This window comes from Chiloscyllium plagiosum, unplaced genomic scaffold, assembly GCF_037043375.1.
Source record: "Chiloscyllium plagiosum isolate Xiang-an unplaced genomic scaffold, Cpla_swu_hap1 HiC_scaffold_7, whole genome shotgun sequence".
Lineage (NCBI taxonomy): Eukaryota > Metazoa > Chordata > Chondrichthyes > Orectolobiformes > Hemiscylliidae > Chiloscyllium > Chiloscyllium plagiosum.
The window spans coordinates 69734758-69753958 of NW_028270145.1; positions in this window are offsets into that span (position 1 = coordinate 69734758).

Here is a 19201-nt window from a genome sequence, read left to right on the forward strand (position 1 = left end):
GGCAGATGGGCAGATCAATTGCAGGTGGAATTTAGCCCTGAAAAGCATAAGATAATGTGCTTTGGAAGCAGAAACAGGATAGGGAAATACTCAATAAATGTCAGGACACTAGAAAACTCAGAGGATCTTGGGGTACTTTCCCACAAATCCCTGAAAGCAGCAGGACAGGTTAATAGAGTGGTGAAGAAGACATACAGGATACTTACCTTTAGCAGAGTCAAGAATCTGGTGCTGGAAAAGCACAAATGGTCAGGCAGCATCTGAGGAGTAGGAGAATCAACATATCGAGCATAAGCTTTTCATCAGGAAACATTGATTCTCCTCCTCCTCAGATGCTATGATTGGCTGTGCTTTTCCAGCAGCACACTCTCGAATCTGATCTCTAGCATCTGCAATCCTCACTTTCTCCTCCGCTTACCTTTATCAGTCATGGCATAAATGATAAGAGCGGGGAGGCTGCATTGGAACTGTGTGCAAAACTTTGGTTCGGTCAAAACTGAAGTGCTATGTGCAATTCTAGTTGCCAATCTTTATAAATTTCTACAGAGCCTCTGGATCCACTTCCCATACCGAACAAGTCCGAAGGCACATCTCTAGAATTGTTGATTTTCTAACAGAGATACATAGACAAATAGGGAAACCTCTGGCAAAGGTGCTAGAGATCATGTACAGTCTGGAGCTAAAGGGACAGGCAGCTGCCCAAGTTCTGCCTGATGTCATGGCTCCAGTATGTGAGTGCAATACTGTTTTCATGATTGAATGGTAACTGCAATGGAGAGATCAGCAGAACAATAAGTACCTGCCAGGTCTGTGCTCAAACCTTCACTCCATTCATCATTCCTTCACTGGCTCAGTAAGAGGATACCCAAGAACCTTCATCTCCTCTATGGTGAGGGAGGTGCCATAGCCAGCTGCCACAGAGGAGCAACAGCCAGGCAACCAGTGACTGTCATCTCAGGACACTCCAGAGGAGCTCTGCCATTCACATCCCCTCTGCCAGGAACCCAAACACCTCTATCAGATCAGACCACGGAGGTTACATCAGTACCTCTGCAGGAAATCCCCAGCAGGCCAGAGCCCTCAAGCACCAAACTACCAGAGGATGACCTCTAAACTCACCTGCAACAAAGTGGCAAAGGATCAGGCTTCCTCATAGTCAAGGTCACACCAGAGTATAGCAGAAGGTAAAGAATGATTTGAGTGAATATATCTTGTATATGACACAAATTATAGCACTCGTACATCAGTCTTATGGTTTCTTTCAATCAGTTGAGGTTTCTGACTATTAATATTATTCTTGTTGACCACTTTAAGGGACAATGATCATCATGGGCACTTACATGCATATCATGTGCAGCAGTGCAAAAAGTGCTCCTTCATTGCTGGCCTCTTAGAGAAATATGACATCTAGAGAATGTACATTTAAGCTAGGTGATTGAGTTTTGGGAGTCAATCAGAATAGCTTACCTCCATATCTCAATGAGTGATGAATGCTCCTTGCAAATGATGGTTGGAGTCATATAAGTGCAACCCACATGAAATGCTGCATAACTTCATACTGATGCTCTGGCTGGAATACTGAACAGGAAGCCATTGTGGTGAAGGGAACAAATCTGAAAGGGAACTTACAAGTTATGCCAAACAAAGTAGATTAATGTTTTAAATTTATAAGCCAAGCATTCCATTGAAGGCAGGAATGCTTCTGCACCAGAATTGGCTCATGGTTTTGAATGTCACCATGTGTTAATACAAAGTCATTCACCCACAAATCTAGTCTCGAATAGCGTGTTTGAATCTGTCTGCCTCATGTCAGCACTGCCTTGGCTTCCTCAGCATTTTATCATTACTGTTGGGTCCCTCACCATCTTTGCCACTGTCGCACTCCTCTTCATCCTCATCTATGCAGGCAAGGGGGAGGGTTAATCTTCCCCTCTCATGCAATAGATAAGCTTGGTTGTGCAGGGCACAGCAACCAGTCACTGTACAGGATACCGTGTTCAGTGAGTACTGCAGTACTCCTCCTGAACAGTGCAAGCAACAGTAACATACGTACAGAAGACTAATCATCTGTTTAGTGCTGATTCTGGTGGATGCATGGTCAGCATCGTAATGTTGTTCGCCATCAAACTGAGATTGCATATTAGGGTCAATAGTATGCCTTCTTAGCATACCCTTTGTCATCAGTGAGCCAATGGAGATGGTATGTGATGACAAACATTTAGGGAATTAGGATGTTGTGCAGAATGTCATGACAATTCCCTAGTTAGTGGATACATACTTACAAAGATGGTTGCCTGCAGTCACAAATGAGCTGAACATTAAAGAAGTAACATCACATTTTGTTAAGGAATCTGGCTTTAACTGCATGCTCACACAATATTTTTCTGAAGTACTGATTTTACTGTTGGATATATCTGTACTATGCAGGAACATCTGTACAAACAGATTTGAGATCCCTTCTATTGGCACTGCACATTCTCTAAGAATCCTGACTTTGAAGACCAATTTTGAAAAAGATGGTGATTGTAACCTTTTGTTTTAGCTTCATTCCTTTCCGTCTAGATTACATGTTTTCCCATATAAAAGTAGGTGGAATTCTCATTTGCTCTGGTGGCCCCTTTGTCCTTCTTCAATCTCCCTCTGAGTCTATTGGTCATCAATATTGCCATCAATATTCCTGCTCTTCATCCTGATCCAGCTCCTATCTCTATGCCTGACCTTAGATTAAGATATTTTAAATCAACCTAGCAAGTTTTGAGAAGATTGAGAAGATTATCAGCAGTGCTTTTCCTGGAGACCCACTGAAGATGTTACCTAGTAGGGTGGAAACATCTGGAAATGAACCTTCCAGCTCAGCGAGCAAACCTACATCCAGAATTTAAATCAACTTATTCAGATCTGTTGCAATATGTCAAGGGCAGATGAGACTCGAACTTGCTGTTTCTAGCCCAGAGGTAGGGACACCACAAGAGCCTTCCAACTTCAACCTTAGACCTCTAGACAACAAATCCAGTGACATAACCAATGCATTACTATTGCCCCATTTGCCCAACCTCAACTTTATTCTAATTAACCTATTCTGAAATGTTATTACACAACTCTGGAGCAGATGGGACTTCAGGCCAGGCCTCCTGGCTTGGAGATAGTGACACTACCTCTGCACCACAAGAGCAACCCACCTCAACTTTACACCACTCCACCTTATTTTGTTTACCTACCTATTCCCCCTTCCCAGCACACCTAACTTCCCCAGTGTGTCCCCTACCCTTATATTACAGCTGCTGACTTTCCTTGTCCCCTTGCCCCAACCACTGTGACTTCCCCCTAAGCATTCCACTTTGCTCCCTTCATTCACAAGGGTGCTGCCACACCCCTGACAGCCACCCCTTTTTATATTCCATTCCACACCATTCTATCTCATGTAGCCCGCACTTCTGTGAACCATTCCTGTACAGCCCTTTTTCCTTTTCAGACCCTTTTCCCATTGAATCACTTTGCCTGTCCCAGTCAGATTTTCTGGAGTCAGCAAGTTTGAGTACCTTGTTGGGTCAGCCTAGTGGGCTGTCACCCAATCAGCATTCACCCCTTACACTGTCAGCATTTCACAACAACAAGCAAGACCATGTAAGGCTGAGACTTTAGGTGTACTAGATGATATGAAAAGGATTCATGATACCCTGAGGTATTGTGCAAAAAAAATGGGTTGGTGTCAAGTAATAGCACCAGAATTTAGAGGAAGAAGTTTACTCTCCCTGGCACTTGCCTCATACATACAGTTTTGTCTGTGAATACACATTTCACATTTTTGGCAAAGAAGATTATGCCCATGAACATAAATCCAGTGGGCTGGGGTGTTATTGAGTATTCATGACATCCTTAGGAATGTTAACCCACCTGAAAGGTTCTGCGAATGTAATAGGAAAGTTTTGTTCTGCTGTCAGGAAACTGATTGTTTCTCTTCCCAGCTGAATAACTTGCTGTACCTGTCCTTCTAAAAGTTCCAGGAGTGCCCAGAAACTTCCTCCCTTTATTTCAAACAAAACAAAATAGACATTTAAGTTGTTCCAATTCTTCTGAGTGATCTTCCAATAGAGGGTACTTCAGAACTGACTGAGACAGAGCATCATGCAAAGAGTCTGCAGAAAATCTCCTTGCTATAGCACTAACTGAAGTATTAGTCAAGTTGAAATGTGCCAAAGCATCTTTTAAAAACTACAGAGAGAAAGTAAATGCATAAGGTGAATGTGTTATCAGGTATAGTGGGTAACGAGGTAGAGTAAGCGAGCTAAATGGGTAAGGGTTAGAACAGCAGGTGACAGGGTGCCAAGGTGGCAGTTTGCTAAGTTGGTAGGGACGCAAACAGTTACCATAGTAGGTTGTAAGTGTGGTTGAGTTTGGCATGGTGGCAATTAGGTGAGGAGCAGGTGGCTTGGGGCATTTGACTTGGGAGGGGAGTTAGGTTGGATCTTGGAGTAGTTGTGGTAGAGAACAAGTTGAGGTGTTGGGGGCTGATCAGGTGGTTAGGTCTGGTCAGCCAAAGGTTTTGGGGAGGAGTCACGGTTCAGGGATGTAGCTCGAGAGTCACAGCAGAGAGTCAGTAGATATCAACTTGAATGATTGGGGGTGTTAAGTTTTATGGTTACTCATTAGTTAGATGAAGATATTTCTAACATTTCCTGGATAACTGTTCAGGTAAGAAATTTAAAGCTGTCCAAAGTCTCCAATTCTCGCTCAGAATTTTTTGAATTGTCTAAGGGTGCCGGGGACTGGCTCAATGAAAGTTCAAACATCCTGGGCAATTCCCACAAGCTAACTAACATTACGACTGAAGGATTCCATCTGAGAATGTCTGGTCTCCAACCATCTGGAACTGGAAGATCTGAACCATTATATACGCACTGAATAATTCGCCATGGCATTTCATATGGAGAGTCAAGATTAAGTCCAATGTTCAGGTCAAGTAGGGCTACATGTTGGGGGGGCGGCACGGTGGCTCAGTGGTTAGCACTGCAACCTCACAGCACCAGGGTCCCAGGTTCGATCCCAGCCTCAGGTGACTGGCTGTGTGGAGTTTGCATATTCTCCCTGTGTCTGCGTGGGTTTCCTCCCACAGTCCAAAGATGTGCAGGTCAGGTGAATTGGCCACGCTAAATTGCCCGTAGTGTTAGGTGCATTAGTCAAGGGGTAATGGGTCTGGGTGGGTTACTCTTTGGAGGGTCGGTGTGGACTGGTTGGGCCAAAGGGGCCTGTTTCCACACTGTAAGGAATCTAATCATGATTGAATCACTTACCTTCAACTGGAAAAAAAATGAGTTTTTTATTGTCACATGTATCTAGAAAGATATAGGGAAAAGTGTTTTAAAGCCACAATCTGGCACTATTTTGATTTACAATAGGAATAAAAGGAAATTACATACGTAGAGTTCATCTTTGTTTAAGGGATCTTCCAACATAGCTCTAGGGATTCTGCACAGTCTCTGCAATGTGTCCTGGGCCTCAAGGGGGCCCTGCGCTGCACACTGTCTCCACTGCAGTGACCCATCGCTGTAGCCAGGACTCCCTGCTCCTGGCACTGCCACCACTGCAGCTGAAGACCAACCGAGTCCCCGAGTCCATGCCTGGGCACACCTATGAAAATTCCAAAGCATGACTCCCTTCTCCATGGTGGAAAAATCCAGCCCTTGTTGCCCATGCGATTTCCTTTAGCATTAATTGCTTTTAAATGAAATGTTGTTTGTTAATTTCGTGTGGCTTTGTCACATGGATTCTGGGTAATCCAAGATGGAGAACAGGAAAAAATTGTGGCTGTAAGAGCTGCTCCTTTTTTGAGGTATTTTAGGTGTTCCTCGAAATCCAGAGCAGCAATTACTGTTTGATATGCTACTGCACTGATTTGGAATGTTGGGGGAGAAAAGGTCAAAACAACGGTACTTTAAAAAGAAGGAAGACAGGCAAAAGCACTGACCACATAGTCAGAGAAAGAAACCTGCACTACTGTCTGACACAGCAGTGCCTCCCTGGTTCCAGGATCAGGGATATCTCGGAGAGGGTGCAGAATGCTCTCAAAGGGGAGAGGGATCAACAGGAGATTGTTGTACACATTGAAAATAATGACATAGGAAGGGAAATGGGTGAGATTCTAAAGGGAGAATATATAAAGTTAGGCAGGAATTTAAAAAGGAGGTGCTTAAGGGTAGTAATATCTGGATTATTCCTGGTGGTATGAGCTAGTGAGAGTAGGAATAGAAAGTTAGAACAGATGAATGAGTGGCTGAGGAGCTGGTGCAGGGTAGATGGGTTCATATTTTTCGATCATTGGAATCTCTTCTGGGATAGAAGTGATCGAGACAAGAAGAACGGCTTGCACCTGAATTGAAAGAGGACTGATATACTGGCAAGGAGATTTGCTAGAACGGCTCAGGAGGATTTAAATTATAAAAGTGGGGGATGGGCCCCAGAGAGATAGTGAGGAAAGAGATCAATCTGAGATGGTACAGTTGGGAAAAGGGGTGCATCAAACAGTCAGGAACAAAGCAGAGAACAAGGTGGGACTGATAAATAAAGTGCATTTATTTCAATGCAAGAGGCCTAAAAGGGAAGGCAGATGAACTCAGGGCATGGTTAAGAACATGGGACTGGGATTCAATAGCAATTACAGAGACGTGGCTCAGGAGTGGACAGAACTGGCAGCTTAATATTCCAGGATACAAATGCTATAGGAAAGATAGAAAATGGGCAAGAGAGGAGGTGGAGTGGTGTTGTTGATAAGGGATAGCATTATGGCTGTACTTAGGAGGGATATTCCTGGGAATACATCTTGGGAAGTTATTTGGGTGGAATGATCATCTTATTGGGATTGTATATAGACCTTTCAATATTCAGCAGGAAATTGAGAAACAAATTTGTAAGGAGATTTCAGTTATCTGTCAGAATAATAGGGTGGTTATGATTGAGGATTTTAACTTTCCAAACCATAGATTGGGACTGCCATGGTGTTAAGGGTTTCGATGGAGAGAAATTTGTTACGTATGTATAAGAAAATTTTCTGAATCAGCATGTGGATGTACATTCTATAGAAAGTGCAAAACTTGAACTACTTTTGGGAAATAAGGCAGGGCAGGTGACTGAAGGAGCATTTTTGGACCAGCGACCATAATTCTATTAGTTTTAAAATAGTGATGGAAAAGGATAGATTAGGTCTAAAAGTTGAAGTTTTAAATTGGAGGAAGGCCAATTTTGATGGTATTAGGCTTTCAAAAGTTGATTGGGGGCAAATGTTCACAGGTAAAGGGATGGCTGGAAAATGGGAAACTTTCAAAAATGAGATACTGAGAGTCCAGAGAAAGTATATTCCTATTAGGATGAAAGGCAAGGCTGGTAGTTGTAGGACATTGAGGATTTGGTTAAGAAAAAGAAGGAAACATATGTCAGGTATGGACAGATGAGATGGAGTGAATCCTTAGAAGAGTATAAAGGCAGTAGAAGTATACTTAAGAGGAAAAATCAGGAGGGCAAAAGGGGGACATGGGATAGCTTCAGCAAATAAGGTTAAGGAGAATCCAAAGGGATTCTATAAATTCATTAAGGACAGAAGAATAAGTAGGGAGAGATGAGGGCCCCTCAAAGATCAGCAAGGCAGTCTGTGTGTGGAACTGCAGGAACTGGGGGAGATAGTAAACAAGTATTTTGCATCAGTGTTTACTGTGGAGAAGACATGGAAGACATAGAATGTGGGGAAACAGATGGTGACATCTTGAGAAATGTCCATATTACAGAGGAGGAGGTGCTGGATGTCTTAAAACACATAAAAGTGGATAAATCCCCAGAACCTGATCAGGTGTGCCCTAGAACTCTGTGGAAGTGAATACTGGGCCCCTTGCTGAGATATTTGTATCATCAATAGTCACAGGTGAGGTGCCGGAAGACTGGGGGTTGGCAAACGTGGTGCCACTGTTTAAGAAGAGTGGTAAGGAAAAGCCAGGGAATTATAGACTGGTGAGCTTGACATTGCTGGTAAGCAGGTTGTTGGAGGGAATCCTGATGGTCAGGATTTACATGTATTTGGAAAGGCAAACACTGGTCAGGGATAGTCAAAATGGTTTTGTACATGGGAAATTACATCTCACGAATTTGATTGAACATAGAACATAGAACAATACAGCACAGAACAGGCCCTTCGGCCCATGATGTTGTGCCAAACATTTGTCCTAGCTTAAGCATCTATCCATGTACCTATCCAATTGCCACTTAAAGGTCACCAATGATTCTGACTCTGCCACTCCCACAGGCAGCGCATTCCATGCCCCCACCACTCTCTGGGTAAAGAACCTACCCATGACATCCCCCCTATACCTTCCACCCTTCACCTTAAATTTATGTCTCCTTGTAACATTCTGTTGTACCTGGGGAAAAAGTCTCTGACTGTCTACTCAATCTATTCCCCTGATCATCTTATAAACCTCTATCAAGTCACCCCTCATCCTTCGCCGTTCCAATGAGCAAAGGCCTAGCACTCTCAACCTATCCTCGTACGACCTATTCTCCATTCCAGGCAACATCCTGGTAAATCTCCTCTGCACCCTCTCCAAAGCTTCCACATCTTTCCCAAAATGAGGCAACCAGAACTGCACACAGTACTCCAAATGTGGCCTTACCAAGGTCCTATACAGCCGCAACATCCCCTCACGACTCTTGAATTCAATCCCTCTGCTAATGAATGCTAATACACCATAGGCCTTCTTACAAGCTCTATCCTCCTGAGTGGCAACTTTCAAAGATCTATGAACATAGACCCCAAGATCCCTCTGCTCCTCCACCTTACTAAGAACCCTACCATTAACCCTGTATTCCGCATTCTTATTTGCCCTTCCAAAATGGACAACCTCACACTTGACAGGGTTGAACTCCATCTGCCACTCCTCAGCCCAGCTCTGCATCATATCTAAGTCTCTTTGCAGCCGACAACAGCCCTCCTCACTATCCACAACTCCACCAATCTTCGTATCGTCTGCAAATTTACTGACCCACCCTTCGACTCCCTCTTCCAAGTCATTAATAAAAATTACAAACAGCAGAGGACCCAGAACTGATCCCTGTGGAACTCCACTTGTAACTGGGCTCCAGGCTGGATATTTACCATCTACCACCACTCTCTGACTTCGACCAGTTAGCCAGTTCTCTATCCAACTGGCCAAACTTCCCACTATCCCATGCCTCCTGACTTTCCGCATAAGCCTACCATGGGGAACCTTATCAAATGCCTTGCTAAAATCCATGTACACTACATCCACTGCTCTACCCTCATCCACATGCTTGGTCACCTCCTCAAAGAATTCAATAAGACTTGTAAGGCTAGACCTACCCCTCACAAATCCGTGCTGATTGTCCCTAATCAAGCAGTGTCTTTCCAGATACTCATAAATCCTATCCCTCAGTACCCTTTCCATTACTTTGCCTACCACCGAAGTAAGACTAACTGGCCTGTAATTCCCGGGGTTATCCCTATTCCCTTTTTTGAACAGGGGCACAACATTTGCCACTCTCCAGTCCCCTGGCACCACCCCCATTGACAGTGAAGACGAAAAGATCATTGCCAACGGTTCTGCAATTTCCCCTCTTGCTTCCCACATAATCCTAGGATATATCCCGTCAGGCCCGGGGGACTTGTCTATCCTCAAGTTTTTCAAAATGTCCAACACATCTTCCTTCCTAACAAGTATCTCCTCTAGCTTACCAGTCCATTTCATACTCTCCTCTTCAACAATACGGTCCCTCTCATTTGTAAATACTGAAGAAAAGTACTCATTTAAGACCTCTCCTATCTCTTCCGACTCAATACACAGTCTCCCACTACTGTCCTTGATCGAACCTACCCTCATTCTCGTCATTCTCATGTTTCTCACATACGCATAAAAGACCTTGGGGTTATCCTTGATCCTACCCGCCAAAGATTTTTCATGCCCTCTCTTCGCTCTCCTAATCCCTTTCTTCAGCTCCCTCCTGGCTATCCTGTATCCGTCCAACGCTCTGTCTGAACTTGTTTCCTCAACCTTATGTAAGCCTCCTTCTTCCTCCTTACAAGACATTCAACCTCCCTCGTCAACCAAGGTTCCCTCACACGACCATCTCTTTCCTGAGTTTTTTTTAAGAAGTAACAAAGAGGATTGATGAGGACAGAGTGGTGGATGTGATCTATATGGACTTCAATGTGCAGATCCTTATACATCGCATCAGCCTTTGCCATTTCTGCCACCTAAAAACGTACCCTACCACCAAAGATATATTTCCCTCCTCTCCCCTAATCTGTTCTCCGTAAAGATCATTCCCTCCGTGACTCTCTTGTCAGGTCCATGCCCCCCCACCAACCCACCCTCCCCTCCCAGCACTTTGCCCTGCCACCGCAGGAATTGCAAATCCTGCACCCACACCACCCTCCTTACCTCTGTCTAAGGCACCAAATGAGCCTTCCACATCCATCAGAGTTTTACCTGCATTTCTACACATGTCATTTACTGTATCTGTTGCTCCTGATGCAGTCTCCTCTACATTGGGGAGGCAGGATGCCTACTTGCAGAACACTTCAGCGAACATCTCCGGGGCACCCGCACCAATCAACCCCACTGCCCTGTAGCCGAATACTTCAACTCCCTCTCCCACTCTGCCAAGGACATGCAGGTGCTGGGCCTTCTCCATTGGCACACCCTTACCACCCAATGCCTCATCTTCCGCCTTGTGACCCTTCAACTACACAGCATCAATGTGGATTTCACCAATTTTCTCATTTCCCCTCCCCCCACCTTATCCCTGTTCCAACCTTCCAACTAGGCACTGCCCTCATGACCTGTCCTAGCCGTCCATCTTCCTTCTCATCTATCCACTCTACCCTCCTCTCTGATCTATCACCTTTACCCCCACCTTCATCTACCTATCACACTCTCAGCTACTTTCCCCCTAGCCCCACCCCCTCTCATTTATCTGTCCAAATCCTCAGCTCACAAGCGTCATTCCTGATGAAGGGCTCTTGCCCGAAACATCGATTCTCCTGCTCTTCAGATGCTGCCTGACCGGCTGTGTTTTTCCAGCACCCCACCCTCGACTTTGATCTTCAGCATCTGCAGTCCTTACTTTCTCCTCTTTACAAACAGTTTGCTCAGGAAATAGAATATTGAAATTTTCCTTCAATTAGTCTTTTAGAAGAGCAAACAGGATTCACACTGCACTCAACAAGACAGTTCTTTTCAGAGGTAGGAGAGATAGACTGGGCTGCCATTCCTCACATATTACTTGTTCCCCACCTGAAGATCACACACAAACAAGGAACTCTCTAATCCAGTCACTATTAATCAAATAGCCATATAGCTCAAGCAGGTGATATCTATTATCTGAAGAACTGAGATCCATGATTTTAAAAAATGCTTAAGATCCTTTCAATTTTTTTTGTAAACCTGTCTTGGTAAACACAGAGAAATTCAAATACTTCAATTTTCTCACAACCCTAAAAAATTCAATCCTCAATGAAATATTCAATAATCATTTTCATAACAATGCAAAGACAAGCTTGTTTGAAGTGGACTGGAAAATAGGTTAAAAAGTAAGATGATAAAGATGCAATGCCAGACATTTAAGGAAACATTTCATAACTCTCAACTAATATCTATTCCAGTGAGAAAGGAAGATTTCACAAGAAGGTTAAACCATCTTTGACTAACTAAGGAATTTAGGATTGTAACAAATTTAAATAAACTATGGACAATTCTACAAAGGTTTGGAGTACCCCAGAAGACTGAGACTATTTTAGAAACCAGTAAAACATGATAATATGTTTTTAGTTAAAATCATGACAATGGATTTTGGACAGGCAAAATTTAGGATTGCAACAAATTTAAATAAATGGACTATTCTGCAAACATTTGTCATAGCCCAAAAGACTGGGACTATTTTAGAAACCAGTAAAGCATGATTAGATGAAAAAAAAATCAGAAAGAAATTGGAATGTAAGAGAAGATTAGCAAGAAATATGAACAATAGACAGGAAAAGCTTTTTACAAGTATAGAAAAAGGAAGAGCAGTATGTAAAAAGGCTGGTGAGCATTGGCTCCATAGAGGGTGAGGCTGCTAAAATAATAATGGAAACGGGGCAAATGGCAGAGTCTATGAAAATGTTGCTTTTGTAGAAGGCACAAAGAGCATCTCAAAAATAGTTTAAAAAACCCACAAGTAAAAAGGAGGGAGGAAATTTTAAAAATTCATGATCAGTAGAGAAAAAGGTTAACAGCAAAATAATGGAATCAAAGCCTGATAAGTCCCCAGGACCTGATGGTCTCTGTTACAGGTTCTTAGAAAACATTGGGTACATTGATAGTAGATGCATTGTTCATAAACTTCCAAAATTCCACTGATTCTGGAAAGATCTCAAAGGATTAGAAAAATTAAGTGTAACACAGTGACACAAAAAAAACAGCTTGACAAACTACAGGAATTATAGGCATGCTGGTATAATATTCAGAAAATGTATAAAACCTTCAAAAAGGTGGTAGGAGCAAGACACTTGGAGAATCATCATACAGTGTCAATATGGTGTTGTGATGTGAAAATCATGGTTGATAAATTTATCAGGTTTTATTTTCAGTGTGTAACAAGCAGGGTGTGTTTTGTTGTGTGGTTTTATGCCCTCATTCAAGGGTTTGTGTTCAAGATGGAGGCAAGGTCAAGAGCTATCTTCATTATAATAATTTTTGTGCATATTAATACTAAATGCTAAAATATGTGGTAATCAGAGATACACCAGTCTTTTATCTATTACATTATTGAAAGACCATTCCATAACCTCTATTGCCTAATAAGTTTTATTTTATCCACATGCTTCTCTGCACACGTTTCTGACTTCTTCATGTTCTCATTGTTTTTCTAACTCTGTCTATACTATGCTACCTATGCTCAATGATGAGCTTCATTGCAATGGTGTTCCATGGGTCTAAAGCCCTTACATCATACGTCTGCAAATGTAGAGTATGTGGACATCAAAAGGCATTCAAGAAAATGCTACATAACAGGTTACCACAGAAGATGAGAGTTACGGTGTTTAATATACATTAATAATGATATCGGATTGGCTAACTCACCGGAAACAAAAACTGGATAAGCATATTGTTTTCAGATTGAAACTGTAACTTGTAGAGTGCCACAATGATCAGTTCTGGGGCCTCAACTATTCAATATGAGGAGTATTCAGCGAGCACGGATAATGGATGAGTGGGACTTAATGTGAGTAACGGCACAAGTAGCACAGTTTTGGATGACTACAAATTTATGGAAGGAAGAATGTGGGAGGCCAATAAGGAGGGCAATGGAATAATAAAGTCAAGTTGATTGAGGAATGGGTTAGAGTGTGAACAGTAGATGAGTAGATGAGGGAGCTATATTTTCATTTTCTTCTAATTTTGCAATTTCCCTGCATGAATAAAGATACTGTTCCTCCTGTCTTGATTTTAATCATTCTGGAATAGTCTATATCCGTCGATATTGAACTCATTTCATTTTTGAAATTAATCTGTTTCTGTAATGTTTTCAGCAATAATTCCTGTTGATACATTGTTCTCCAGCTCATCTTTTATGTACATCTGCTATTCAGGTTTATGTATTTGATAGTCCTATATGTTTAGTTAACAATTTTAGTTTTTAAAGCATAAAATGCTGGAAACACTCAGCAGGCTGGGTCGCATAAGTGAAGGCAGAAACATAATACTTTTAGCAGTATCTAATTCTTAGTTAAAAATCACACAACACCAGGTTATAGTCCAATAGGGTTTATTTGGAAGCACTAGTTTTCGGAGCACTGCTCCTTCATCAGGTAGTTCACACCCCAGTACACCCCAGTCCAAAACTGACACCTCCAAATCATATTTGATTCTTGTTTGTTTGTTTGGAGTGTTTGATTTTTGTTTAATTTTTTTTGTTTTTTGTTTAATTGTATTTTTCAATAAAGCCCGAGGTGAATAATGTGAGAATAATAATCCAATGGAACTAATAAAAAAAATCTGTAAATAAGGGAAAACAAGTTTAGATACAATAAGAACAAAGCTTTTTGACAATGACGCAAAAAGAATCAAATACTATAAAGGCTGCATTTGCTGACATACACAGTTGGAAATTTTCATTGTACTGTTGGTGTCAGCAGACACTTCATTTTGCTTACCTATACATAAAACTCTTCCCTCTTCATATTTAGTTTAGATAAGTATTTTATAATAGTAGCCATCTTTCCAGATCCTGCTTGGTTAATATTCAACCCAGTTATCTTATATCATCCTACTTTTATCTCAGATACCTATTAATAAATTACAATAATACTGACACCAACTTGCTCCTTATTCATCCTATACATCAATTTGCAAATGCTTTCTAAAAGTGGCAATGGATATACAACATTCTTCATAATTTCTAGACATTATCCTTGATCCTACCTTTTAGCATATTTGAATGTATGCCACCTCATAGAGCTTACTAAATAATAAACTCAATTTTCCTGTCAATCTCTTAACCTTTTTGACTCCCTTATCAATGAATCATATCACTCAGCCTTAAAAATATTCACTAACCCTGCTTCACAGCTTTCTGGGGAACTGAATTTCACAGACAAACATCCACCTGGGATTAAAACAAAACCTCACTCCTGACAATAGTGATTCAGCATTTACTTTTAAACTAGTTGTAGTCTCTCCCACAAGGGGAAATATGCTGTCAGTATTCATCCTTCAACAAGATCACCTCTTATATTTCAAAAGTCCTATGGATATATTGTAACCTTTCCTCATAAAATAACCCCATTCATCCCAGAAAACAACTGAGTAAAACTTTTCTGAAATGCTTCTGATTGTATATCAGACAATATCAGGGCAGCACAGTGGCTAGCACAGTTGCCTCACAGCATCAGGGACCCAGATTCGATTCCAGCCATGGGTGACTGTCTGTGTGAAGTTTGCATATTCTCCCCGTGTCTGTGTGGGTTTCCTCTGAGTGCTCCAGTTTCTTCCCACAGGTCCAAAGATGTGTAGGTTATGTGGATTTGCCATGCTAAATTGCCCATAGTATCTGGGGACATGCAGGCTAGCTTGGTTAGCTGAGGTGAATGCAGGGTTTACAGGGATGGGGTGGGCCTGAGTGGGATGCTCTTCAAAGGATCGGTGTGGACTCAATGGGCTGAATGGCCTAGTTTCCTCAAGTAAAGAGATCAAAACTGCAAGTGGTGCTCAAGATTGGTCTCACTAATGCCCTATACCATTGTGACAAATATTCTGAACCTTTATAATGAGCAACACGGTGGCTCAGTGTTTAGCACTGCTGCTTCACAGTGCCAGACACCTGGGTTTGATTCCAGTTTTGGGTCTGTCCGTGTGGAGTTTGCACATTCTCTCTGTGTCTGCCTGGTTTTCCCCTCCTACAGTCCAAAGATGTACAGTTAAGGTGGATTGGCCATGCTAAGCTGCCATAGTATCCAGAGTTGTACAGGCTAGGTGGATTAGTCATGGGAAATGCAGGGTTTAGGGTGGGGGAGGTGTGAGTAGGATAGCTCTTTGGAGGGTTGGTGTGGACTTGAAGGACTAAATGGTCTGCTTCCAAACAAAGGATTTTATGGTTCTATTCCACTTCCCTTACAATAAACAACGACATTCCATTTGCCTTCCTAATAATAACTTGCCATAACTAACTTCACATGATTCATGTACTAACACACAAAGACTTCTCTATACTGCAGAGTTAAATAATATACAGTTTTCTATTCTTTCTGTCAAGGTGGGTGAGTTCCGTCTTTCCACAGTATACTCTACCTGCCAATTTTTTTCTAAACTCACTTCTAGGAGTTCAAAATATTACTTTGAATTGAATTATCGTGATGCATTATTTCTCAGCATTTCAATTAGGTGGTGACTCATTAAAGTCTGTCTTTTTAAGAGAGAGGTTTTAGGTTGCATGGTAAATATGGTCAAAGTATGCCAGAGAGATAAAAGACCAAATGACTACTTGGAATTCGATACAGAATTTGGTGCATGGATTCTGAGCAGTGAGTGCCATGAACATAGGGAGGATGCACTTCTCTATGAACAATTGCCATTAGGGATTGTGTCTCAACATCAATTCTTGGTCAAGAACGTCTATGTTGATAAGCACATTGATTATAGACCAGTCAGTTTAATTTCAGTGTTTCTTGAAACAATTATATTGGATAAGAATTAATAGTCACATGAAAAATTGTGGGTTATTTAGGAAGAACCAGCAAAGATTTTTTTAAGGGTAAATCATGTTTAACTATCTTGCTCGAGATTTCTTGAAGCAGTTACTAAGAGAGTTGATTTAGGTAATGTTGTTGATGCAGTATACATGGACTTCCAAAAAGTATTTAATACAATGTTATACAACAGATTTGTGTGGAAGGTTTTGGCTCATGGAAACAAAATTGGATACAACATGGATACAAAATTGACTGAGGGATAGGAAACAGAAGCAGGAGTAATGGAGGAAGGTCTGTAGAAGAACTTGTCAGGGGTTAGTTTTGGGATCTTCACTTTTCCTGATATATATTAATGATATAGAGCTTGGTATGCAGCGGATGATTTTCAAGTTTGAGAGTGATACAAACCTTGGAAGCATTGTAAAGGAGGCCATTGTAAAACTACAAAAGGACATCAGCAAGTTCACTGAATTGACATAGAGCTACTGGATGGCATTTTATCCAGAAACTGTGAGGTGATACATTTTGGTAGACAGAACATGAAGGTATAATTAAAGTAAAGAACACGACCCTGAAGGGTGTGCGGAACCAGTGAAACCTGGCTGTATGTGTGCTTAGATCATTTAAGGTAACAGGACAAGTAGAGAGAGCATTTAATAAAGTATATGGCATCCTAGGCTTCATTAACAGAGGCATAGAATAAGGAAATTATGCTGACTTGTATAAGGCACAAGAAGATCTCAGCTGGAACATTACGTACAGTTCTGGGTGTCACACTATGGGGAGGATGTGAATGCATTGGAGAGAGTTCAGAAAAGATTATCTGAGAATGTTTCCAGGAATAAGACAATTCAGTTGTGAGGAAAGGTTTAATAAGCTAGGACTGTGTTCCTTACAGAGGAGAAAGTTGAGAAATTTATTAGAAGCTTTGAAAATCATGAATGGCTTGGACAGAGTAGATAGGGAGAAACAGTTCCCATTCTGAAAACAATTGAAAACCAGAGGGCATGATTTTAAAATGTTTGCAAAAGAAGCAAATGTGAGTTGAGTAAAAATGCTTTTTCACACATAGTTAAGCTCAATGGAGAGCTAGGAGATGTGGCAGAGACAAATTAAAGTGACGCATTCAAGAGAGCACTAGATGATAATTTAAATAGAAACAATATTCTGCATTATGGGGAAAAGGCAGTGTAGTGATTGTAACCAGATTATCTAGCTGGTCCTCTTAGAATATGGGTTCCCTGACTGGGGCTTTTAAACTGGTCCAATCAGGGAACCCTAGCTGATAGATAAAAAGGGTGAGTACCGGGCGGTGGGGATCCCCAGTGGAGGGCTCTCTACGCGGGAGTCCATCCCCTTTCTCTCGGGGATCTGGGGTGGAGGGTGCTGCACGCAGCAGTCCCCTGCAACCGCAGGTTGCGGTGGTTCACGGACTCCCAGCCCAACTGCTTGTTCTGTGGCGCTGTGGAGTCCGTGGACCACGTGTATATTGGGTGTGGGCGTTTGCACTCCCTTTTTGATTTTCTGAAAAACCTCCTCCTCTGCTTTTGGTTGCACTTCAGTCCCACACTCCTGATCTTCCGGCACCGGTACGGAGGAAGGAGGGCAGGTCTGAAGACCTCCTCGTGGGTCTGTTCCTGGGCCTAGCCAAATTGGCCATTAACAGGTCCAGGCAGCGGGCGGTGGAGGGGGTCGTTAGGGCTGACTGCCTTCCCCTCTTCCGCGGTTACGTTAGAGCCCGGGTGTCCTTGGAGAAGGAGCACGCGGTGTCGACCAACACCCTGGAGTTGTTCAGGGAGAGGTGGGCCCCGCAGGAAGTGGAGTGCATTATTTCTCCCTCCAACTCTATTTTGATTTAGTCCCTACCCTCCCCCCCACTGTTTTGATCACACAGCACTGCCCTTTGATGTGAAGGGCAGTGTTTGTCACTGGCCACCCAGGTATTTTCCTGTCTTCCTGGTGGTGGAAATTGAATAAAGATTCGTGCACTTTGTGTCTTTCACTGTGTCACACACCTGCACACACACACCATGGGTGCTGGGGAAAAAATAAGCACTACCGCACTTAGGTGGTAGTGTGGGAAAAGAAAAAAAAACAAAAAAATAAACAGTAGTGAGAGTGTCAATTCTATGAAAAAAGAAAAAGGCTGTCAGAGGTACCACCACTCTGGTGCCTGAGGCAGTACTAAAATCAATGTGTAAATAAAAGGTGACCCGGTAATGGGATACCAGCCTCTCTGAAGTTATTTCAGGCAGGAAAATAGTATTAAGTCAGAATGCTTGTTGAGAGAGCCAATGTAGACAAGATGGACTGAATAGCCTCCTTTGGTACTATAACAATCCAGTGATTTGAAATTGAATCTGCTGTACATATTCCTGTCCTCATTTACTGAGCACAAAACTTTGTCAATTTGACTGATCAGAATCCTGAAGAAAGCAAGAGCTTTGTGACAAAATGTTAATTCCTGAAATCTTCATTCTAGGTATAGATTGTTATGTAACTTAATCTAACAGGTGGAAGGATGCCATTAGACTTGAAAAGGTTCAGAAAAGATTTACAAGGATGTTGCCTGGGTTGGAGGATTTGAGTTGTTGGGAGAGGCTGAATAGGCTGGGTCTGTTTTCCCTGGAGCATCAGAGGTTGAGGGATGACCTGATAGAGGGATATAAAATCATGAGGGGCATGGATGGAGGGAGTAGTCAAAGTCTTTTCCCCAGGTTAGGGGAGTCAAAAACTAGAGGGCATAGGTTTAAGGTGAGAGGAACAAGATATAAAAAGGGACCTAATGGGCAACATTTTCATGCAGAGGGTGGTGTGTGTATGGAATAAGCTGCCAGAGGAAGTGGAGGAGGCTGATAAAATTACAACATTTCAAAGGCATCTGGATGGGTATATGAATAGGAAAGGTTTAAAGGGATATGGGCCAAATGTTGGCAAATACGACTAGATCAATTTAGGACGTCTGGTTGACAT